Consider the following 25,941-nt stretch of genomic DNA (forward strand, 5'->3'; position numbering starts at 1 on the left):
AACTACAGAACACATATCTAAAAATATCCATTAAGGGGCACTAATTATATTACTAGTATTGTGTAAAATTCATAGGAAATGTGGACCATTGAGACGACAAAAAATGGATTCACTAGAGTTTTCCAACACAAGAAGAAGTAGACAAATATTAAATATTATGTGCTAATTTTTGCATTGTGAGTAGTAAATGTGTTGCTAAATTGGGAATACACAAACATAGGCAGATGTAAAATAATTACATAGATACCATAAATATTTAGGGGCAAAGAGTGCAATAACTATAATGTGTGCAGATGCACACTATATCTTTTTGGAGCACATTTTATTGACTTTATTATTTTTATTTCCTTTTTTGTTCAGCAATGATGATATGTGTGTGTTCTCTATTTGCTAATATGTGTCTACTCTAATATGGACTGCTCAATATATCTGTTCTGTTTTCTTGAGTCATTACAGCAATGAACAGCTTTTACTGAGACTTGTTACTCCATTGGCCAAATCCATTTAATATGTAGTATGAGCAGCTGTCCATCAATATTGGTATCCTTAGGAAAGAGTTCCAGAATCCCCATGTATTTTTTGTTGCTGACTTACGAGACCAATGACATATTCCAAATCTTTAGTATTAAGTATTAGTATTAAGCTCCTTCTATGTGTCATGAGACTTAGAAAAAATTACGTTTGTTTTAAAAAACCCATAAACATATTTGTAAAGTCTTTTATGAAGTTGGCAAAGACATGTTATTTTTAAGGATATTTAATTTAAATATGTCAAGGCTTTACCTTAAGTAGTATTTGCTTACTCGAAAGCAAAATTTAAAATGATTTGCAATTTTATTAAGTTATTGCCATTCTGTCAGCCATCAAGTTCCAAATCCAGATTTATTTTCTGTTTCTCTCTCCCTCTCTCCATTGCCCTACCTCCCACCATGTGCAGGTACAGCTTACACCAAATCCTGCCATTTTTCTGTGCACTGTTCCCAAGCATTTGCTACAACTTTAGCTTGGGCCTTCACACTTTGCTTATTAACTACTGTGGCCTTCTGATTGAGCTGGCTTCCAGATTTTTCTTCACTCCTCAGTCCATTCTGCAAATTGGTATCTGAGTAATCTTCTAAATGCACTGTTTAATGGTGTCCCTGAATTGCTGAAACATTGCCAGTTGCTTCTCATTAATCTAAGGCAATGTTGTTTTTGTTGCTGCTTGGTCAAGAGGGCCCTCCACAGTCTTGATTCTTTATCTCTGTTTCTGTCCTTTATTTGAGGTCTGCTCTTTTCTCATTACATTCTTGCCTGATACTCTGATTTGTTCTCTAGGACTCAAATGTTCCAACTGTCTTCTATCCATGATCTGATTCCTACCTGGTTCTCAAGGCTTACTTACTTTGGGAAAATATTCCCTCGACTATCCTAGTCTACAGTGTTTTTTTTCCTCTCATGGGACTTATAGCAACTTACCCTGAATAACACAGTTTTTACTTTTATGGCTTTTTAGCCATAAAATGGCTTGTTAGGCATTTAAAATTTTTATTTAGTGAAACTTAAAACAACATTTTACTTGCTGTCATTCCTCTGCCCATCCTTCTTAGGGCTTTTCCTGGGCCAGTTCACAGTACAATTTAGGGAGATCTCCCACTTTCTCCTTTAGGACAGCTTGGATTCTTACACAGGCTGTGCTAGAGAGAGTGCCTCTCCCTGAACCACCTCTATATTTTCTTGACCACATATCCAGATGGTGTTGGAGCCCTTATTTTATTGACATGGGAAGTTGCATTGTATTTATGATATGTATATCCTTAGGCAGTATTTCAATATTGAATCAGAATATCTGGGTTAGTTCTGACTCTGCTATTTACTGACTGCTTAAAACATGAAAGAAATAACCTCCTAGATGATTAGTTTCTTTATACATGAAATTTAGTATTAGGAACAGACCTCTCATTTTGCAAGGTTATTCTGAGCCTTGAAAATAACAATCATCTAGTGGTACATTAATAACTTTATAATGTATTATACTTAACCCATTTTTAGGCACTTAATATATACTAATATTATCTCATGCAATAACCCATTGAAACCTCAAAATAGCTCTGTAAGGGGGCGACTACATGTTAGAGGAAACCGGAGAGTTTATTAACTGCCGCAGTCACAAATGGTCAGTGGTGGTACTGGAACAGACATCTGGCAGTGTGGCTCTGGATCCTAGTTGTAGCCATGATGTCACACTGCTTCTTTGTAAGTATCACTGTTAGTGCTGACCACCCCTGCTCTGCGCTTTCATGATTTGCCTTCTCAGCCAAAAGTTTAGAAGTTTCAGAGACATCTCAAGTGAACCCAATTGTGGATTCAAATCATGGAACTTTTTTCCATTTTCATTTTAATTTAAAAAAGAGAAAGAAAATAAACACAATGTCTAAACACTCTTAATAACAAGCCAGCTTAGTGATTAAAGGACAAAAGGCTGTGCAAACTTAGGGGACAATCACATGCTAAAATTAGTGCATTTTCAGCTTATTTTGTTTATTTTTGGAAGTTAGAGAATTCAATATTTTAGCAATGAAAACAGTGCAGATATGATGTACAAAATACATAGTGTAAAGACAGTTTGGGAACTTAAGAGCTTTAATCCTTTTATCTATTTTAGGACTTTCTGGGACAAGTGTTTTGTACATTGGGGGAGATTGTTGGTTCACAGGGAAGTCGCCTGGAAAAGTCCATAGTGTAAGTATTTTTTAATTTAGACAATGAAATGTTAACTCTTTATTTTCTGTTTTGGCAGTTTTAAATTGATGAATATGTGGTTGTAGACCAAAAGTGTGTTTTAAAATCTTGAGTATTTTTCTTCCAACAAATCATTTTGACATTTTTATAAAGGATAATTTATATTTCAGCTGTCATATGCCATGCTACAAAATCTTCACAAAATGAAATGAGCAGATTTAAGCCAGAAAATTTGTTGTTTTCCTTTTGGTTATACTATTAATTCTTAGATGTAGTACTTTTTTTTTTTTTAATAAATTTATTTATTTATTTTTGGCTGTGTTGGGTCTTCGTTTCTGTGCAAGGGCTTTCTCTAGTTGTGGCAAGCAGGGGCCACTCTTCATCGCAGTGCGCGGGCCTCTCACTGTCGTGGCCTCTCTTGCTGCAGAGCACAGGCTCCAGACGTGCAGGCTCAGTAGTTGTGGCTTATGGGCCGAGTTGCTGCGCGGCATGTGGGATCTTCCCGGACCAGGGCTCAAACCCGTGTCCGCTGCATTGGCAGGCAGACTCTCAACCACTGCGCCACCAGGGAAGCCCCAGATGTAGTACTTTTTGAAGAAGAGATTTTACTTCTTTGGACCAGGGACTATATGTAGTACCACCTTTTATGTTTAATCAATGCATTTTTAGTGATTGAGATTTAATAATACTTTTTACTAAAAAATTAGTCTGAAAAGAAGGCAGTAAGTATGAAAATGTTAATAGAAGGTGGTCACTAAGAATTATATTTTCCATATTCACCTTCAATTATGGCTATCATGCTTAATTTTCAGATCAATTGCATGAGATGATCCTATTTTCTCTAATTCCATACAAGGCAGAAAACAAACTCTAGACATTTTCTCTAATACTTTCCTCTCCTTGTCCTCCTTCTTCCCCCATCCCTAATTTTGATTTTTTTGATTCACTTAACTGCTTTTAAAAATCAAAAGATCTAGGAGGGTCTAAGGCTATTGCAGAGCAAACCACAATGTCTAAAGATTTGGGGAGTTCTGAAGTCTCTATCTTCACCAATTTTTTAAGAATCTCAAACTTATAAAATAATTATCTCAAAACTTTACAAATCTATTCACCTTTGACATCAAACACTTGAAATGGTTAAAGCATCATTTTCACCTTCCCTGTATAAAATGGAACTTTATACTTAGTATCTTCTTCTTAGGCTGATAAGAAGTCTATGAATTCTAACTTCTTTTATTTAACTTTGATTATCTTAGAAAATCATTGCTGAATGTCAGTTTGAAAACTTTTGCATACCAATGATCTTTTGAACATTCTTTTCACATGTAATTTGTTTTTACATCATTGTAGGATTTGGAAGATTATGGTTTAAATATATTTATGCTCACTTTAATAAATCAATGATAAGTAATCTATAAAACAAATATAGATATTTTTATTAAGTATACATAATTCTTATTGCATTGTCTAGTCTAGTAACGTAGGCCCATAAGCATTCTTAGATTAGTAAAACACCCTTTCTTTTGCTGAAAAAATAATCAATATTATCTATACAATGCTACCATAAATATGCCTTTAATATTCTTTGAGAGAAAAAAGCAGTTAAAATGTAGAATTTTTATTTTAGAGCAACAGAATAGAGATTTTTACAGAACTTGCACTCATATTTTTAAATTGATCATTTTATTAAACAGTTTTACCTGATGTTATTTTCTCCATAAGAGGAAATCATAACTCATTTCAGAAAGCTCTTAAATTCCATAGAATTTTTCCCAGTGGAAAATCAGCATTATATTAGTATTAAAACATGTTAAAAAGTTGATATTATATTGGCTTGGTTATGTGGTAAATAGAACATAGTGTAAGATGTAGTCCTTGTTCAGTTAATTCAACAAGTCCAAGTCCCACTGGACAAGACCAACAGAAGCAAATTCAGGCTACAGGGTGAAGATTCCTACAGTAATGATTGGCAGAATATGCCAATGTAGGGAGTATTGGCCAGCAGTTGAGCCATAATCATTTTACATAATCAGAAATGGTGAAATGCTCCTTAGATTTTTCTAAGCTTCTGCTGAGATTAGGGTAGCACAAATGAGGCAAAACCTTGGAAACCTTTTCAGACAACATGGAGGTATTATAACTACATACTTTACTTCATCTATAGGGTATTTTGTAATTTAGGCAAGTTTATTGTAAGTGTTGATATTATATCTATCTTATTGAAAAAGATATAATTTATTCAATTTTTAAAAGTATATGTAACTAATCTTATATTCAAAGTCTCCCCCTTACTTTATTGGGCAATCTTACCAGGTAAATAAACATTAAGAAAAGGGTTTAAAGGTGGGCTTATTGTTTAAGCAGTGGGAAATTTTTTGATTTTCAAAGTAAGTTTAGCTAGGCAAGTGTTATTACTAAATGGGTAATGAAGTGCAGATTTTGAGTGTAGCAAAGAGATAGGCTACAAAAGAAAGAAGCAAAGAAATGAAGAATTGCTGAATGGGGCCTATTACATGAGGGAATTAAGTTAGTTACTTGAGATAAAGAGAACAGAGGAAAGAGTTGAGAGGGTTCTTAGGAGATTAATCAAAAATAGGACAGTAAAATTAATAGATTTAGCTTGCTAGTGGAAGGATATTTTGGATTTATTAATTAAAAAATCAGATGATAATAATCATATTCTCTCACCTGGGAAGTTACTCCAACCCAGGTGGACACTGGATTATATCAAACAAATACACAAATATTTTGTAGTCACCCACCCTCTTGCTTGAGAAAATATTGGCTTTTGTTAAAAACTCTAGCTATGAGGGGGGGACCTTCAAGACAGCGGAAGAGTAAGATGTGGAGATCACCTTCCTCCCTACAAATACAGCAGAAATACATCTACATGTGGAACAACTCCTACAGAACACTTACTGAAAGCTGGAAGAAGACCTCAGACCTCCCAAAAGGCAAGAAACTCCCCACGTACCTAGGTAGGGGAAAAGAAAAAAAGAAAAAATGGAGACAAAATAATAGGAATGGGACCTGCACTAGTGGGAGGGAGATGTGAAGAAGGAAAGGTTTCCACACACTAGGAAGCCCCTTTGCGGGCAGAGACTGCAGATGGCGGAGGGGGGAAGCTTTGGAGCAATGGAGGAGAGCACAGCAATAGGGGTACAGAGGGCAAAGCTGAGAGATTCCCGCAGAGAGGACTGGTGCCGACCAGCAATCACCAGCCCAAGGGGCTTGTCTGCTCACGCGCTGGGACAGTGGGGGCTGGGAGCTGAGGCTCGGGCTTCGGAGGTCAGACTCCAGGGAGAGGAATGGGGTTGGCTGCCTGAACACAGCCTGAAGGGGCTAGTGTGCCACAGCTAGCAGGGAGGGAGTCCGGGAAAAAGTCTGGAACTGTTGAAGAGGTCAGAGACTTTTTCTTGCCCCTTTGTTTCCTGGTGCACAAGGAGAGGAGATTAAGAGCGCTGCTTAAAGGAGCTCCAGAAACGGGCGTGAGTCATGGCTATCAGCGCAGACACAAGACACGGGCATGAAACTGTAACACCACTGCTACAGCAACCAAGAAGCCTGTGTGCAAGCACAGGTCACTATCCACACCTCCCCTCCTGGGAAACTGTGCAGCTCGACACTGCCACGGTCCCATGATCCAGGAACAACCTTCCCGGGAGAACACACAGTGCACCCCAGGCTGGTGCAATGTCATGTTGGCCTCTGCTGCCGCAGGCTTGCCCCGCACTCTGTACCCCTCCGTACCCCTGGCCTGAGGGAGCCAGAACCCCCAAATCAGCTGCTCCTTTAATCCCGTCCTGTCTGAGTGAAGAGGAGATGCCCTCAGGTGACCTACACACAGAGACGGGTCCAAATCCAAAGCTGAAACCCAGGAGATGTGCAAACAAAGAAGAGAAAGGGAAATTTCTCCCAGCAGCCTCAGGAGCAGTGGATTAAATCTCCACAATCAACTTGATGTGTCCTGCATCTGTGGAATACCTGAATAGACAACGAATCATCCCAAATTGAAGGAGGTGGACTTTGGGAGCAATGATATAATTTTTTTTTCCTCTTTTTCTTTTTGTGAGTGTGTATCTGTATGCTCCTGTGCATGATTTTCTCCATATAGTTTTGCTTTTACCATTGGTTCTAGGGTTCTGTCTGTCTGTTTTTTTTTTTGTTTTTTTTGTTTTTTTTTGTATAATTTTTAGGACTTGTTACCATTGCTGGATATGTTTTCTGCTTTGGTTGCTTTCTTCTTTCTTTCTTTTTTTATTGCTTAAGAATTTTTTTTAACAATTCTTTTTTATTTTAATAATTTTATTTTATTTTATTTTATTTTATCTTATTTTATCTTCTTCTTTCTTTCATTCCTTCTTTTTTTTTCTCCCTTTTATTCTGAGCTATGTGGATGAAAGGCTCTTGGTGCTCCAGCCAGGAGTCAGTGCTGTGCCTCTGAGGTGGGAGAGCCAAGTTCAGGACACTGGCCACAAGAGACCTCCCAGCTCCACATAATATCAAATGGCGAAAATCTCCCAGAGATCTTCATCTCACCACCAAGATCCAGCTCCACTCAACGACCAGCAAGTTACAGTGCTGGACATCATATGCCAAACAACTAGCAAGACAGGAACACAACCCCATCCATTAGCAGAGAGGCTGCCTAAAATCATGATAAGACCACAGACACCCCAAAACACAACAACAGATGTGGACCTGCCCACCAGAAAGACAAGATCCAGCCTCACCCACCAGAACACAGGCACTAGTCCCCTCCACCAGGAAGCCTACACAACCCACTGAACCAACCTTAGCCACTGGGGACAGGCACCCAAAACAACAGGAATTACAAACCTGCAGCCTGTGAAAAGGAGACCCCAAACACAGAAAGTTAAGCAAAATGAGAAGACAGAGAAACACACAGCAGATGAAGGAGCAAGGCAAAAACCCACCAGACCTAACAAATGAAGAGGAAATAGGCAGTCTACCTGAAAAGGAATGCAGAGTAGTGAGAGTAAAGATGATACAAAATCTTGGAAATAGAATGGAGAAAATACAAGAAACGTTTAACAAGGACCTAGAAGAACGAAAGAGCAAACAAACAGTGGTGAACAACACAATAAATGAAATTTAAAATTCTCTAGAAGGGATCAATAGCAGAATAACAGAGGCAGAAAAACAGTTAAGTGACCTGGAAAATAAAACAGTGGAAATAACTATGGCACAGCAGAATAAAGGAAAAAGAATGAAAAGAATTGAGGATGGTCTCAGAGACATCTGGGATAACATTAAATGCACCAACATTCGAATTATAGGGGTCCCAGAAGACGAAGAGAAAAAGAAAGGGACTGAGAAAATATTTGAAGAGATTATAGTTGAAAACTTCCCAAATATGGGAAAGGAAATAGTTGATCAAGTCCAGGAAGCACAGAGTCCCATAGAGGATAAATCCAAGGAGAAATACGTCAAGACACATATTAATCAAACTATCAAAAATTAAATGCAAAGAAAAAATATTGAAAGCAGCAAGGGGGGGCTTCCCTGGTGGCACAATGGTTGAGAGTCCATCTGCCAATGAAGGGGACACAGGTTCATGCCCCGGTCCGGGAAGATCCCACATGCCGCAGAGTGGCTAGGCCCATGAGCCATGGCCGCTGAGCCTTCGCGTCCGGAACCTGTGCTCTGCAATGGGAGAGGCCACAACAGTGAGAGGCCAGTGTACCACAAAATAAAAAACAGAAAAAAAAAAGCAGCAAGGGAAAGGCAAAAAATAACATACAAGGGGATCCCCATGAGGTTAACAGCTGAATTTTCAGCAGAAAGTCTGCAAGCCATAAGGGAGTGGCAGGACATATTTAAAGTGATAAAGGAGAAAAACCTACAAACAAGATTACTTCACCCAGCAAGGATCTCTTTCACATTTGATGGAGAAATTAAAACCTTTACAGACAAGCAAAGGTTAGGAGACTTCAGCACCACCAAAGCAGCTTTACAACAAATGCTAAAGGAACATCTCTAGGCAGGAAACGCAAGAGAAGGAAAAGACCTACAATAACAAACCCAAAACAATTATGAAAATGGTAATAGGAACATACATATTTATAATTACTTTAAATATAAATGGATTAAATGCTCCAACTAAAAGACATAGACTGCCTGAATGGATACAGAACAAGACCTGTATATATGCTGTCTACAAGACACCCACTGCAGACCTAGGGACACATACAGACTGAAAGTGAGGTGATGGAAAAAGATATTCCATGCAAATGGAAATGAGAAGAAAGCTGGAGTAGCAATTCTCATATCCGACAAAATAGACGTTAAAATAAAGACTATTGCAAGAGACAAAGAAGGACACTACATAGTGATCAAGGGATCAATCCAAAAAATATAGCAATTGTGAATATTTATGCACCCAACATAGGAGCACCTCAATACATAAGGCAAATACTAACAGCCATAAAAGGGGATATCAACAGTAACACAATCATAGTAGGGGACTTTAACACCCCACTTTCACCAATGGAGAGAACGTCCAAAATGAAAATAAATAAGGAAACACAAGCTTTAAATGATACAGTAAAGACAATTGACTTAATTGATATTTATAGGAAATGTACCCAGAAACAACAGAATACACTTTCTTCTCAAGTGTTCATGTAACATTCTCCAGGATAGATCATATCTTGGGTCACAAATCAGCCTTGGTAAGTTTTTAAATATGAAATCATATCAAGTATCTCTTCAGACCACAACGCTATGAGACTAGATATCAATTACAGGAAAAAATCTGTAAAAAATACAAACACATGGAGGCTAAATTATACACTACTTAATAACCAAGAGATCACTGAATAAATCAAAGAGGAAATCAAAAAAATACCAAGAAAAAATGACAATGAACACAGGATGACCCAAATCCTATAGGAGGCAGCAAAAGCAGTTCTAAGAGGGACGTTTATAGCAATACAATCTTACCTTAAGAAACAAGAAACAACTCAAATAAACAACCTAACCTTACAGCTAAAGCAATCAGAGAAAGAAAAACAACAAAAAAACCCCCCCCCAAAGTTAGAGGAAGGAAAGAAATCATAAAAATCAGATCAGAAATAAATGAAAGAGAAATGAAGGAAAAGATAACAAAGATCAATATAATTAAAAACTGGTTCTTTGAGTAGATAAACAAAATTGATAAACCATTAGCCAGACTCATCAGGAAAAAAAGGGAGAAGATTCAAATCAATAGAATTAGAAATAAAAATGGAGAAGTAACAACTGACACTGCAGAAATACAAAGGATCATGAGATTACTACAAGGAACTGTGTGCCAATAAGATGGACAACCTGGAAGAAATGGACAAATTCTTAGAAATGCACAACCTTCCAAGATTGAAACAGGAAGAAATAGATAATATGAACAGACCAATCACAAGCACTGAAATAGAAACTGTGATTAAAAATCGTCCAAATAACAAAAGTCCAGGACCAGATGCCTTCACAGGTGATTTCTGTCAAACATTTAGGGAAGAGCTAAAACCTATCCTTCTCAAAATCTTCCAAAATATAGCAGAGAGAGGAACAGTCCCAGACTCATTCTATGGGGCTACCATCACCCTGTTACCAAAACCAGACAAAGATTTCACAAAGAAAGCAAACTACAGGCCAATATCACTGATGAACATAGATGCAAAAATCCTCAACAAAATACTAGCAAACAGAATCCAACAGCACATTAAAAGGATCATACACCATGATCAAGTGGGGTTTATCCCAGCAATACAAGGATTCTTCAATATATGCAAATCAGTCACTGTGATATGCCATATTAACAAATTGAAGGAGAAAAACCATATGATCATCTCAATAGATGTAGAAAAAGCTTTTGACAAAATTCAACACTGATTTATGATAAAAACCCTCCAGAAAGTAGTTATAGAGGGAACTTTCCTCAACATAATAAAGGCCATATATGAGAAACCCATAGCCAACCTCTTTATCAATGATGAAAAACTGAAACCGTTTCCTCCAAGAACAGGAGCAAGACAAGGTTGCCCACTCTCTCCACTATTATTCAACATAGTTTGGAAGTTTTAGCCATAGCAGTCAAAGAGAAAAAATAAATAAAAGGAATCCAAAGTGGAAAAGAAGAAGTAAAACTGTCACTGTTGGCAGATGACATGATACTATACAGTGAGTATTCTAAAGATGCTACCAGAAAACTACTAGAGCCAGTTGGATTTGGTAAGGTAGCAAGACACAAAATTAATGTACAGAAATCTCTTGCATTCCTATACACTAATGATCAAAAACCTGAAAGAGAAATTAAGGAAATAATCCCATTTACCATCACAACAAAAAAGAATAAAATACCTAGGAATAAACTTACCTAAAGAGACCAAAGACGTATGCAGAAAACTGTAAGACACCGATGAAAGAAATTAAAGATGATACAAACAGATGAGAGATATATCATGTTCTTGGACTGGAAGAATCAGCATTGTGAAAATGTCTGTACTACCCAAAGCAATCTACAGATTCAGTGCAATCCCTATCATACTACCAATGGCATTTTTAACAGAACTAGAACAAAAAATTTTACAGTTTGTATGGAAACAAAAACACCCCAATAGCCAAGGCAATCTTGAGAAAGTAAAACAGAGCTGGAGGAATCAGGCTCCCTGACTTCAGACCATACTACAAAGCTACAGTAATCAAGACAGTATGGTAGTGGCACAAAAACAGAAATATAGATCAATGGAACAGGATGGAAACCCCAGAGATAAATCCACACACATATGGTCATCTTATCTTTGATAAAGGAGGCAAGAATACACAGTGCAGAAAAGACAGCCTCTTCAATAAGTGGTGCTGGGAAAACTGGACAGCTACATGTAAAAGAATGGAATTAGAAACTCCCTAATACCGTACACAAAAATAAACTCAAAATGGATTAAAGACCTAAATGTAAGGGCAGACACTATAAAACTCTTAAATGAAAACATAGGCAGAACACTCTAAACACATAAATCACAGCAAGATCCTTTTTGACCTACCACCTAGGGAAATGGAAATAAAAAGAAAAATAAACAGATGGGACCTAATGAAACGTAAAAGCTTTTGCACAGCAAAGGAAACCATAAACCAGAGTAAAAGGCAACCCTCAGAATTGGAGAAAATATTTGCAAATGAAGCAACTGACAAAGCATTCATCTCCAAAATTTACAAGCAGTTCATGCAGCTGAATATCAAAAAAACAAAAAACCCAATCCAAAAATGGTCAGAAGACCTAAATAGTCATTTCTCCAAAGAAGATATAGATTGCCAACAAACACATGAAAGATTGCTCAACATTATTAATCATTAGAGAAATGCAAATCAAAGTTACAATGAGATATCATTTCACACTTGTCAGAATGGCCATCATCAAAAAATCTAGAAACAATAAATGCTGGAGAGGGTGTGGAGAAAAGGGAACCCTCTTGCACTGTTGCTGGCAATGTAAATTGATACAGCCACTATGGAGAATGGTATGGAGGTTACCTAAAAGACTACAAATAGAACTACCATATGACCCAGCAATCCCACTACTGGGCATATACCCTGAGAAAACCATAATTCAAAAAGAGTCATGTACCAAAATGTTCATTGCACCTCTATTTACATTAGCCAGGACATGGAAGCAACCTAAGTGTCCATCATCGTATGAATGGATAAAGAAGATGTGGCACATATATACAATGGAATATTACTTAGCCATAAAAAGAAACAAAATTGAGTTATTTGTAATGAGGTGGATGGACCTAGAGTCTGTCATACAGAGTGAAGTAAGTCAGAAAGAGAAAAACAAATCTAAAAAACAAATCTAAGAAAAAAGTAAAATTGTCATGAAGAACCTAGGGGCAAGACGGGAATAAAGACATAGACCTACTAGAGAATGTATTTGAGGATACAGGGAGGGGGAAGCGTAAGCTGGCACAAAGTGAGAGAGTGGCATGTACATATATACACTACCAAACGTAAAATAGCTAGCTAGTTGGAAGCAGCTGCATAGCACAGGGAGTTCAGCTTGTTGCTTTGTGACCACCTAGAGGGGTGGAATAGGGAGGGTGGTAGGGCAGGAGACACAAGGGGGAAGAGATATGGGGATCTATGTATATGTATAACTGATTCACTTTGTTATAAAGCAGAAACTAACACACCATTGTAAAGCAATTGTACTCCAATAAAGATGTTTAAAAAAAGAAACAAAACTCCAGCTATGAGAGAGGCATGTGTCTACAGAAAGGGGAACATGTGAAATAAAAAACTGGGTCCACTGAGATAAGCATTCTCTCTTGGGCTCTTGGAAGTTCAAGTGCTTTAAGAGAAGGTGCATTTTCTATTCAAATAGTATTTCACCTCCTCACCTCAACTTCAAATGAAAAGCAGTCTAAGCTATTCATACTGTTTTGTTTGAAAAAGCATGGTTTGGTTGAGGAAGAGAGTGAAATGTTGCTTGCATGGAAGCTGTATCTGCCCATAATGTTGAAGTAGCTCTTCATAGCTGATCCACTCCATGGATGCTTTCAGATTCCATACTTATTCCTGCTAACCCTTGCTCAGTGGTATCTTTTTCTGTGAACTTGATTATTTTGAACCAATCTGATGGACAGATGATGGAGAGAGATGGGAAGTTTGGAAGATATGATATTTCAGTGGAGGAGGAAATGGGTTTGGAAGAAAGGATGGAGCCAGGTTGGGTACTGGAGGTGATGCAAGGTCAGGGAAATTTTTCTTCTCTGACAGGAAGCTTGATGACAAACACAACTTCTAAAGATTTCTTGTTTTATCACATAATATATAAAAGTAGTGGAATATATGAAAGCCTGGCAGAAATGATGAAGGTATTCATACTTGGCAAATAATATATATTTAAACATGCAGATTGCGCATCTATTTCTCATAGTCCCTTTTGCTTTCTCCCACACCTCTTCTCCCTTGTGAACCTGCCCTGGCCAGTGTTTAGCTACCTAAGGCAAAGATAATATTGTAGGATGGTCAGTAAACATATTTTTCATGGTATGTTCCTCATGGCTGGAGATAGAAATATAATTTGTACACTCTCCTGCAGCCATTACCTTTGGCAATTTTGTTAAAGAGTTAGGGATTTTTTTTCTATCTGGATAGGTATAGGTTTAAGAATTGTAGCACAGGATATTACCTCCTGAGGCAGATAATCCACCCGTAATTAACAAAATTGACTCGTTGTGAATTTTGTCTTCCTGTGTCCCAAATGTTATTTATCTTAAATAGCATTATCCAAATGATTTAGTGTTTTAGATTAGAGATTTGTTTTCCAGTTAGTGTCCCATTTATATTCTAAGTTATTCAAAATATTTCCTTGTTTTCTTGTCTTTAAATGGCCTAGTTCGAATTATTTTTTGTAAGGTATTTAGAAGAATGTCTGCTAGCTTCTTAGTTGCAATTGTATTATAATATATTCTCAGAGGTGGTCTTGTTAAAATGATGTTAAATATAAAATCTGGAGATTTATAGCAGATATACTAGAGCTTTGAATTATTTATTATTAATCAAGCCTTTGAAAATTAAGTTATATTTATTACAAAGGAAAAGTGGTTTCTTGTACATTGCCTCATACCCTATTAAATAATCAGAATTTGAATTTCAATTCATCTTTTTATTTTCTGGGCTTTAGTTAATTGCTGTCACTTTTAAAAATAGATTTTCTCATTTTTATGAGAATAAAATTATTTTTTAACATTCTGTAGGAAATTTTATGTGGAATTTTTTGAAACTGATGTTCAAGAATTTTTAATTTACTTTTTAATAGCAGCTCAAGATTTTCAGTTTCCAACAGTGTTTTCTGTTGGATTCAAGTTTTGAGGAAACACATCTGTCATATTTTAATGCCATCCTACATTTTGGTCTTTTCCCTGAACTCCTAAAGTGAGTCTTGTGCTACTTAATTTGTCTGCAACACTTACTGTGTCTTCCAATGACTCATCAGCTTCTCTCTTTAGGTCATCCATTATTATTTAGCATTATACCCACTCAGCAGTGTGTATTCTCATGCTGTGAGCTTATATCTAATATTCTTCCTGATGCTGTCAGAGAATCTTCTATCTTTAGAGATCTCAGTGATGGATTCACCAAAGCCTTCCAAAATGCTAGAATCAGCACCAGTTTAATAAAGATTGCCATTCTCTCCTCTGGGAGGAATGCATTTATTATATTCATAATGTAACATACCTCTTTGTTCCTTTTAGTCTCATCCAGGCTTGACTGATTCCAAATAAGAGGATTGGGCAAGGAGGTAGGGATTGGTTGTGATTAGAAAGAAGATTCTTACTCTGGGGAGGACTGGAAAGTCTAGGGGTAATTCACCCAACAGCTGTTTTAGCTAGGGGAAAAGGTTATGTTCTTTGTAGGCTGACTATAGCAGCTTGTGATCTAGGCAATAAGAAATGGGTAGAAAATAAAGGGAGGGATTCAAGAGGGATTAGTGAGTGTCCTGACAGGTGTGAAGAGTACAAGGACAGGAACTTGGAGGCAGGTGATAATTGGAAGAGCAGCTTGTAGTTGTCTGATGGATATGGGAATCTCATCTCTGACATAGGGTCCAAGGCTGCTGAAGTTCAACACGAGAAATGTGGGGGAGGAATAAAGTAGAAAGGGAGCTTGGGAATAAGGCAGAAGAACCAAGTAGAAGAATAGGGCTTAAGAGAGACCTGAGGCAGAACCTTAAATGGTTGGCTTAGAGTTCTGACTCAAATGTGGCCTTGTCTTGAAATCTATGCTGTGGCTGTGAGTGCATGTGAAGATCAAGAGTCAGCATGAGGATGAAGAGAAGCAGAAAGGAGGATAGGAGAGTGGTTAGTCTTAAAGGTGAGAAACATACAAATTTACAATAAAGCAGTGCATGTCTTTATTGTGCAACTTTTGCTTGTGAAAATATAGTCAACTTTGGAGGAAATTTTGACTTTATTAAATTCTCTGAAAATTAGACTGATACAGTTATTTTGTCTGGTTTATTTTGTTTGAAAGAATATTGGGCAGGGAATCAGATGATGTTTAAAGTCCCAACTTTGCTACTAACTTGCTATGTAATATGAAAAATTTGTACATCTATATTATATATATATTTATATCTATGGGTCACATTTTTAATATGAAGAATTTAGTCTACCGATAAGTAAATAGCCACTGTAATGAAGTTGATAATACATGGACTTTGGGGCCAGTCAGACCTGGGTTTCATAATTTGTTAGGTATATAATTTGAGCAAATTACTTAAAATTCACAAGCTCCAGTTTCCTCATCTGAAACATATGAATAATACACTTTCAAAAGGATTGTTGTAAGAAGTAGCAGTACTTAATATAGTACATTTGTCATAGAGAACACTGGAATTTAATAAACATTCAGTGGTTATTAATATTGTTGTTGTTATTAAATATAGTCAATATCTTTTAGGAAAGACCTCTTAAATCGAATCACCCAATAATATCCCTCCCCCATTCCCTCATGGAGTTTACCATCTATTCATTAAATGAATAATGAATGTTTATGATCTATTCATTAAATGAATAACCACAAATAAATGCAATTACATACTGATATAAGCTATGAAAATTAGAGTACAGACTTAGAATAGAAAATAGGCCATTTTTGTCATTTGAATTTTATCATAGATGCAGTGGGAAAGTTCATGATATTTGTTCAAAGACAAAAGTCATTCACTGCTGTGGGGAAAATGGTTGTGGGTTGTTAACAGAATTATCAGCATTTAATTATTCATGAGATATTCTAGTTTGGAGAACACAAGTAGTTCAGACTAAGAAGATGAGGAGAAGTGAACAGATTAAAAAAATATTTTGAAAGTTGATTTTTAAAAAATTTTGTATCATATAGTTTTAATATAAAAGATGTATACATAATATTATTTAAAACAAATAAGATACACCAGTATATAAGCTGCTTTTGTCACTTAAATTTGTCTTACATTTTCCCATACTATAGATATATGTAGAAATAATTCCTTTTAATATAGCTACATAGAAACTATCATTTTCCGTAATTTTAAATAATTCACCTTTGTTGGAGTTATGTATTCAGTTTAATTTGTTTTATTTTTCTGTTATTGTCTGTTTGATTTTTGTTGGCTCTTAGAAACATGATTACAATGAACACTCTATACCTATCTTTGTGTATCCTTGTCAGGTTTGTAGATGTGGGTGAACTTATCTTTATGATAAACTCCTAACAGTAGAATTTCTAGGATAAAGTATTAATTTTTCAGAAATGTACTAAAATGAAGAGGATTGCTAAAGTCAAGAAAACATTTGCCTAACTCGTATTGAAAATGAAATCTTAATGAAACAGCATAACAAAATGATATGAAAGAAATAACAAATACTAAAATTTTACTTTGGTGGTGAAAACTTTTGGAGGACTATATAACAACCTAATATATTATTGCCTACATCTTTTAAAAAAAATTTTACATCTTTATTGGAGTATAATTGCTTTACAGTGTTGTTTAATTTTTGTTGTATAACAAAGTGAATCAGCTATATGTATTCATATATCCCCATATCCCCTCCTTCTAGAGCCTCTCTCCCACCATCCCTATCCCATCCCTCTAGGTTGTCATGAAGCACTGAGCTGACCTCCCTGTGCTATGCAGCTGCTTCCCACTAGCTATTTTACATTTGATAGTGTATATGTGTCAATGGTACTCTCTCACTTCGTCCCAGCTTCCCCTCCCCTGGCCGCCATATCCTCAAGTCCATTCTCTATGTCTGCAGCTTTATTCCTGTACTGCCACTAGGTTCATCAGAACCATTATTATAATATTTTTTTAGAATACATACATATGCGTTAGCATACGGTATTTGTTTCTCTCTTTCTGACTTACTTCACTCTGTATGACAGACTCTAGGTCCATCCACCTGACTACAAATAACTCAGTTTCGTTTCTTTTAATGACTGAGTAATATTCCATTGTATATATGTGCCACATCTTCTTTATCCGTTCATCTGTCAATGGACATTTAGGTTGCTTCCATGTCCTGGCTATTGTAAATAGTGCTGCAGTGAACATTGTGGTACATGTCTGTTTTTGAATTATGGTTTTCTCAAGGTATATGCCCAGTAGTGGGAATGCTGGGTCATATGGTAGTTCTATTTTTAGTTTTTTAAGGAACCTCCATACTGTTCTCCATAGTGGCTGTATCCATTTACAGCCACAGTATCCCAAAACAGGGCAAGAGGTTTCCCTTTTCTCCACACCCTCACCAACATTTATTGTTTGTAGATTTTTTGATGATGGCCATTCTGACCGGTGTGAGGTGATACCTCATTGTGGTTTTGATTTGCATTTCTCTAATGATTAGTGCTGTTGAGCATTGTTTCATGTGTTTGTTGGAAATCTGTATATCTTCTTTGCAGATGTGTCTGTTTAGGTCTTCTACACACTTTTGGATTGAGATGTTTGTGTTTTTGATATTGAGCTGCATGAGCTGCTTTTATATTTTGGAGATTAATCCTTTGTTGGTTGCTTCATTTGCAAATATTTTCTACCGTTTGGAGGGCTGTCTTTTCATCTTGTTTATGGCTTCCTTTCCTGTACAAAAGCTTTTAAGTTTCATTAGTTTCCCATTTGTTTATTTTTGTTTTTATTTCCATTACTCAAGGAGGTGGGTCAAAAAGGATCTTGCTGTGATTTATGTCATAGAGTGTTCTGCCTATGTTTTCCTCTAAGAGTTTTATAGTGTCTGGCGTTACATTTAGGTCTTTAATCCATTTTGAGTTTATTTTTGTGTGTTAGGAAGTATTCTAACTCATTCTTTTACATGTAGCTGTCCAGTTTTCTCAGTACCACTTATTGAAGAGGCTGTCTTTTCTCCATTGTATAGTCTTGCCTCCTTTATCAAAGATAAGGGAACATATGTGCATGGGTTTCTCTCTGGGCTTTCTATCCTGTTCCATTTATCTATATTTATATTTTTGTGCCAGTACCATACCTTCTTGATTACAGTAGCTTTGTAATGTAGTCTGAAGTCCAGGAGACTGATTCTTCCAGCTCCATTTTTCTTTCTCATGATTGCTTTGCCTATTCGGTGTCTTTTGTGTTTCCATACAAATTGTAAAATTTTTTGTTCTAGTAATGTGAAAAATGTCATTGGTAGCTTTATAGGGATTGCACTGAATCTATAGATTGCTTTGGGTAGTATAGTCATATTCACAATATTGATTCTTCCAGTCCGAGAACATAGTATATCTCTCCATCTGTTTGTATTTGATTTGTTTCATCAGTGTCTTATAGTTTTCTGAATACAGGTCTCTTGTCTCCTTACGTAAGTTTATTCTTAGGTATTTTATTCTTTTTGTTGTAATGGTGAATAGGAGGATTTCCTTAGTTACTCTTTCAGATATTTTGTTGTTAGTGTGTGGGAATGCAAGAGATATCTGTACATTAATTTTGTATCCTGCTACTTTACCAAATTCATTGATTAGTTGTATTAGTTTTCTGGTAGAATCTTTAGGATTCTCTATGTATAGTATCATGTCATCTGCAAACAGTGACAGCTTTAGTTCTTCTTTTCCGATTTGGATTCCTTTTATTTCTTTCTCTTCTCTGATGGCTGTGGCTAAAATTTCCAAATCTATATTGAATAATAGTGGTGAGAGTGGGCACCCTTGTCTTGTTCCTGATCTTAGAGGGAATGCTTTCAGCTTTTCACCATTGAAAATTATGTTGGCTGTGGGTTTGTCATATATGGGCTTTATTATGTTGAGGTAGTTTCCCTCTATGCCCACTTTCTGGAGAGTTTTTTAATCATAAATGGGTGTTGTATTTTGTCTCAAGATTTTTCTGCAGCTATTGAGATTATCATATGGTTTTTTTCCTTCAATTTATTAATATGGTATTGATTTGCATATATTGAAGAATCTTTGCATTCTTGGGGTAAACCCCACTTGATCATGGTGTATGATCCTTTTAATGTGCTGTTGGATTCTGTTTGCTATTATTTGCTTGAGGATTTTTATATTAAAAAATGTTCATCAGTGATATCGGCCTGTAATTTTCCTTTTTTGTGACATCTTTGACTGGTTTTTGTATCAGGGTGATGGTGGCCTCATAGAATGAGTTTGGGAGTGGTCCTCCCTCTTCTATATTTTGGAAGAGTTTGAGGAGGATAGGTGTTAGCTCTTCTCTAAATGTGTCGTAGAATTCTCCTCTGAAGCCATCTCATCCTGGGCTTTTCTTGTGGATGATTTTTAATCACAGTTTAAATTTCATTAGTTGTCATTGGTCTGTTCATATTTTCTGTTTCTTCCTTTTTCAGTCTTGGAAGGTTGTAGTTTTCTAAGAATTTGTCCATTTCTTCCAGGTTGTCCATTTTATTGGCATATATTTGCTTGTAGTAGTCTAAAGATGACACAATCAGATGGAGAGATATAGCATATTCTTGGATTGGAAGAATTAATATTGTGAAAATTATTCTACTACCCAAAGCAATCTACAGATTCAATGCAATCCCTATCCAAGTACCAATGGCATTTTTCACAGAATTAGAAAAAAAACTTTACAGTTTGTATGGAAACACAAAAGACCCTGAATATCCAAAGCAATCTTGAGAAAGAAAAACAGAGCTGGAGGAATCAGGCTCCCTGATTCCTCCAGGTGGTTGGATCAGACTATTCTACAAAGCTACAGTAATCAAAACAGTATGGTACTGGCACAAAAACAGAAAAATAGTTCAATGGAATAGGATAGAAAATCCAGAGGTAAAACCACGCTCCTATGGTCACCTAATCTGTGACAAAGGAGGCAAGAATATACAACGGAGAAAAGACAGTCTTCAATACATAGTGCTGGGAAAGCTAGACAGCTGCCTGTAAACAAATGAAATTATAACACTTCCTAACACCATATACATAGTAAACTTGAAATGGCTTGAAGACCTAATTGTAGGACTGGATACTATAAAACTCTTAGGGGAAAACATAGGCCGAATACTCTTTGTGATAAATCACAGCAAGATCTTTTTTGATCCACATCTTAGAATACTGAAAATAAAAACATATATAAACAAATGGGACCCAATTAAACTTAAAAGATTTTGCATAGCAAAGGAAACCATAAACAAAACGAAAAGACACACCTCAGTATGGGATAAAATATTTGTAAATAAAGCAACTGACAAGGGATTAATCTCCAAAATATACAAACAGTTCATGCCACTCAATATCTAAAAAAACAAACAATCCAATCAAAAAATGGGCAGAAGACCTAAACAGACATTTCTCCCAAGAAGACATACAGTTGGCCAGAAAACACATTTAAAGTTGCTTAACATCACTAATTATTAGAGAAATGCAAATCAAAACTACAATGAGGTATCAACTCACACTGGTTGGAATGGCCATCATCAAAAAAATCTACAAAAGGTAAATGCTGGAGAGGGTGTGGAGAAAAGGGTACCCTCCTAGACTGTTGGTGGGAATGTAAATTGGTAAAATCACTATGGAGAACATTATGGATATTCCTTAAAAAAACTGAAAATAGAGCTAACATGTGATCCAAGAATCCCAATCCTGAGCATGTATCCAGAGAAAACCATAATTTTAAAAGATACATGCACCCCAGTGTTCATTGCAGCACTATTTACAGTATCCAGGACATGGAAGCAACCTAAATGTCCTTTGGCAGAGGAATGGATAAAGATTGGGTAAATATACACAATGGAATATCACTCAGCCTTAAAAAAAATGAAATAACGCTACTTGCAGCAACATGGATGGACTTAGAGGTTGTTATATTGAGTGAAGTAAGTCAGACAGAGAAAGACTAATATCATATGATATCACTTATATTTAGAATCTAAGAAAGGGTCCAATGAACTTATCTACAAAAGTGAAATAAGCTTACAGATGTAGAAAACAACCTTATGGTTACCAGAGGGTTGGGGAGAGAGATAAATTGGGAGATTGGGATTGACATAAATACTACTATATATAAAATAGATAACTAATAAGCACCTGCTCAATACTCTGTAATGGCCTATATGGGAAAATAAACTAAAAAAAGAGTTGATATATGTACATGCATAACTGATTCACTTTGCTGTATACCTGAAACTAACACAATATTGTAAATCAGCTATATTCCAATAAGTTTTTTTTAAGTGATAGGGAAGTTATCATGAATTATTTAGGAGGTTTCATTGTAATTACATGAGCCCTGAAAAACAGAAGAGAAAGGCAGAATAGAAACTGAGAAAGATGCAACATATGGGGAAGTCACAGAGGTTTAAAGCATGATAAGGACCTGACTCACCTTTACTGGCTTGAAGATGTAGGGGACCGCATGGAAATCATGAATGGAAATTAATTCTGCCAAAAACCTGAAGGAGCTTGGAAGTTAATTTTCTCGCAGATCCTGTAGAAAGTAGGACCCAGGCTAGTTGACACTTTGATGTCAGCCTTGTGCAACCCTAAGCACAGTAACCAGCTGAGCCTGTTGCGATTTTGACTTACAGAACTGTCAGACAGTGAATGGGTGTTGTTTTAAGCCACTGAGTTTATGGTAATTTGTTATGGAAGGAATAGTTAACTAATACAGTTGACCCTTAAATAATATAGGGATTAGGGGTACCAACACTCTGAAGAGTCGAAAATCCGCATGTAACTTTGCAGTCAGCCCTTCATTTCCAAGTTTCTGCATCCTCAGATTCAACCAACTGTGGATCATATAGTACTGTAGTATGTATTTATTGAAAAAAATATCCTCGTAGAAATGGACCTGCACAGTTCAAATCTGTGTTTTCCAAGGTCATCTATACTAATTTTGGTAGCTAGAAGTGAGGTGCAGCCATAAGAAACTCCTAAAAGTGTAGGGTGGCTTTAAAATTATGGAATGGGTAGAGATGGGAGAATTTTGAAGAACATATAGGAAGAACTTAGATTGCTTTATACAATCTTGATGAGCTGAAAAACCATCCACTTACTCAAATGGCAAAATACTCTGAAATGAAGAAGGTCAGTGTACTCTAGAGAAAAGGTTGAGGATGTGACTCTGTAACTTGTGCTAAAACTTCAGAGTGATCTAAAAATCAAAATATTCAGTTGTAGGAAAGGCTCTTTGAAGATATTAAGTGTGTGGCCTTAGGTCGCCTCAGTTATCTTAGCAGAAGTCAGAAATAGAGATAGGGTGCTCTAACAATGATCTGTGGAGGAGCTTCTTGTCTCATGAAGTGAATCCCCATGACATACACAAGAGACCCACAAAGATCTTGAGCATTTTATGCCGGCAGAAACGCTGCAAGCTTAGACTGAAAGAGAAAGTGTGAATGAACTAAAAGAAGGCTGTTGGACCACCTCTGCAATTCTACTGGCAGGAAACAGGCTGATAAAATACCCAACAACAGTCTCTTGCTACATTTCATAAAAGGAGGGAAATGATCCAGAGGTTAGAGCTGCAAATCATGGAAAACTAATAAAGTTTGCACAGATGGATTTCAAAATTTCTTTGGACTGGTGACTCCATTTTACCTTACATTTTCCCCCTTTTTGATCCAGAATGTCTATAACTATGTCTGACCCAGTATTGTATGGCTAGGACAGATAATTTGGTGTTTTACAGACGTCCCTGATAGGAAGAACTGTGATCCATGGTACATTACATCCTGAGCCTTAACCACACCTGATTTAGATGATGAGAATTGGAAATTTGGAGTTGATGAGATTTAGATATACTTAAATATAATACATTGGTTACTAGGCACTGAAGTAGATGCTGAGAGTACTTAGATGAATTTATCATCTTTCTTACCTTCAAGTATGTTATAAAAGCTGAGCTTTTAAGTATTCTATATATACCACATCTTCTTTATCCACATGTCTATCTACAGGACAGTTAGGTTGCTTCCATATCTTGAATTTTGTAAATAATTATACAATTTGTGCATATATGTTTTTGAATTAGTGATTTTGTATTCTTTGGATAAAACCACAAGTGAAATTTCTGGATCATTTGGTAGTTCTATTTTTAATTTTTGAGGAACCTCCACACAGTTTGCATAGTGGCTTCACCAAATTACAGTCCCAGCAAACAGTGCAGAAGATTTCCCTTTTCTCACATCCCCATCAACAATTCTTATTTGTTGTCTTTTTAATGATAGCCATTCTGACAGGTGTGAGGTGGTATCTCACTGAGTTTTAGATTTGCACTTCCTTAATGATGTTGAGTGTGTTTTCATATGCTTATTGGCCATCTGTATGTCTTCTTTAGAAAAATGTTTGTTCATGTCCTCCACCCATTTTTTGACCAGGCTGTTTGCTTTTATTGATGTTGAGTTGTATGACTTCTTTATATATTTTATATATTAAGGTCTTATGAGGTATATTGTGTGCTAATATTTTCTCCCATTCAGTAGGCTGTCTTTTTATTTGATGACAGTTTATGTTGCTATGCAAAAGCTTTTCAGTTTCATGTAGTCCCACCTGTTTATTTTTGCTTTTGTTTCCCTTGCCTGAGGAGACAGATCCAAAAAAATATATTGTTAAGATGGGTGTCAAAGATTGTACTGCCTATGTTTTCTTCTATAAGGTTTATGGTTTCAGGTTTTAAATTTCAGTCTTTATTCCATTTGAGTGTATTTTTGTTAATGGTGTGACTAAGTAGTCCAGATTTATTCTTTTGCTGTCTAGTTTTCTCAACACTTTTATGAAGAATCTGTATTTTCCCCATTGTGTGTTCTTGCCTCCTTTGTCATAGATTAATTGAGCATATAAATATGGGTTTATTTCTGGGCTTGCTATTTATTTCCATTGATCTATGTTCTGTTCCATTGACCTGTTTTTGTGCCAGTACTACTGTTTTATTTACTGTAGCTTTGTAGTGTATTTGAAATCAGGGAGCATGATACCTCTGCTTTGTTCTTACTTCTCAAGGTTGTTTTGGCTATTTGGGATCTTTTGTTTGTCCATATAAATTTTGGCATTATTTATTTTAGTTCTCTGAAAAATGCCATTGGTATTTTGATAGGGATTGCAATGAATCTGTAGATTGCCTTGGGAAGTATGGTCAGTCACTTTAGCAATATAAATTCTTCCAAACCATGAGCACAGTATATCTTTCCATTTGTTTGCATCATCTTCAATTTCTTTCCTCAGTGTCTTATAGTTTTCAGAGCACAAGTCTTTTACCTCCTTGGTTAGTCTTATCCCTAGGTATTTTTGTTTTTGATGCAATTGTCAGTGTGATTGTTTTCTTAATTTCTTTTTCTAATAGTTTGTTCTGCATATTAATTTTATATCTTGTAGTTTTAGTGAATTCATTTATTAGTTCTAGCAGATTTCTGATGGCATCTTTAGGATTTTCTATATACAATATCATGTCATCTACAAACAGAGGTAATTTTACTTCTTCCTTTCCAGTTTGGATTGCTTTATTTGTTTCCTTTTCTGGTTGCTATGGCTAAGAACTTCCAATACTGTGTTGAATAAAAGTGGCAAAGTGAGCATCCTCGTCTTGTTCCTAATATTGAAGAAATTGCTTTTAGCTTTTACCACTACGTATTATGTTGGTTGTGTGTTTGTCATATATGGCCTTTATTATTTTGAGTTATATTGCCTCTATACCCACTTGTTGAGAGTTTTTATCATAAATGGATGTTTTTCTCTGGTCAGATGCTTTTTCTTTATCTATTGAGATGATCACATGATTTTTATTCTTCAATTTATTAATGTGGTGTGCCACATTGGTTGATTTGCAGATATTGAACCATCCTTGCATCCTTGGGGTAAATCCTGATCAAGGGGTATGATCCTTTTAATGTATTTTTGAATTAGCTTTCCTAATATTTTGTTGAGGATTTTGGTTCATCAGTGATATTGGCATGTAATTTTCTTTTTTTGTGGTGTCTTTGTCTGACTTTGGAATCAGGGTGATGCCAGACTCAAAGACGGATTTTGAAGTATGCTTTCCTGTTCAATTTTTGGAATAGATTGAGAGATAGGTGTTAACTTCTCTAAATGTTTGGTAGAATTCACCTGTGGAGCCATCTCATCTTAGACATTTGTTTGTTGGGAATTTTTTTGATTACTCATTCAATTTCATTACTGGTAATCAGTCTGTGCATTTCTTCTATTTTTCCTGATTTAGTCTAGGGAGATTTTACATTTCTAGAAATTTATCTATCTCTTCTAGTTTGGCCATGTTAT

The 25,941-nt window shown here is 36.1% G+C and overlaps 1 protein-coding gene across 1 annotated transcript in view; it reads left to right on the plus strand.

The window, feature by feature from the left end:
* Positions 1 to 2,671: 2,671 nt before the first annotated feature.
* The window catches only part of LOC307193751 (copine-8), a 195,098-nt gene continuing 171,828 nt past the window's right edge, over positions 2,672 to 25,941 (plus strand). Inside the window, exon 1 of the mRNA XM_079936161.1 lies at positions 2,672 to 2,721. The gene's annotated coding sequence lies outside the window, so the exon portion shown is untranslated. The remainder of the gene's footprint in view (positions 2,722 to 25,941) is intronic.

This window comes from Stenella coeruleoalba (assembly GCF_951394435.1).
Source record: "Stenella coeruleoalba genome assembly, chromosome: 11".
NCBI classification, from domain to species: domain Eukaryota; kingdom Metazoa; phylum Chordata; class Mammalia; order Artiodactyla; family Delphinidae; genus Stenella; species Stenella coeruleoalba.